This window comes from Schistocerca nitens, chromosome 4 (assembly GCF_023898315.1).
Source record: "Schistocerca nitens isolate TAMUIC-IGC-003100 chromosome 4, iqSchNite1.1, whole genome shotgun sequence".
NCBI lineage: Eukaryota > Metazoa > Arthropoda > Insecta > Orthoptera > Acrididae > Schistocerca > Schistocerca nitens.
The window spans coordinates 952168824-952169496 of NC_064617.1; the positions used below are offsets into that span (position 1 = coordinate 952168824).

The 673-nt window shown below is 48.0% G+C and overlaps 1 pseudogene; it reads left to right on the top strand.

The window, feature by feature from the left end:
- The first annotated feature begins 240 nt into the window (after nucleotides 1-240).
- Nucleotides 241-358, top strand: LOC126253959 (5S ribosomal RNA; annotated as a pseudogene).
- The last annotated feature ends 315 nt before the right edge of the window (nucleotides 359-673 follow it).

Genomic DNA, 673 nt, shown 5'->3' on the forward strand with positions numbered 1-673 from the left:
TACTGCTTCTCATTACTCATGTCAATCACATCACCATTTGACTCTATATTATTGTATTATTCTTCCGTACAATCTAGATATCAGCTTTCACGCCATTATCGAGTTCAGTATTCTTACACAATTCACATGGTTTTGCTCTGTACTGTGCAGGATGAGAAATACACAGTTCAACACATTTGTTTAGAATTGATATAAATTACACAAAATTAACATCGTGTAGCGATGCACTCATTTCTGGTAGTCAACGGCCTTGCCGCAGTGGTACCACCGGTTCCCGTCGGATCACCGAAGATAAGCGCTGTCGGGCTGGGTTAGCACTTGGATGGGTGACCATCCGGTCTTCCGAGCGCTGTTGGCAAGCGGGGTGCACTCAGCTCTTGTGAGGCAAACTGAGGAGCTACTCGATTGAGAAGCAGCGGCTCCGCTCTCGGAAACTGACATACGGCGGAGAGAGCGGTATGCTGACCACGTGCCCCTCCATATCCGCATCCAGTGACGCCTGTGGGCTGAGGATGACACAGCGGCCGGTTGGAACCTTTGGGCCTTCATGGCCTGTTCGGGAGGAGGTTAGGTTAAGTTACTCATTTCTGGTAAAGTCAGCCCAAAGCAGGTAAGACTCATTGTTAAGCAAATGTATTGAGCTTTGTATTTGTCCTTCTGCACAGTACACAGC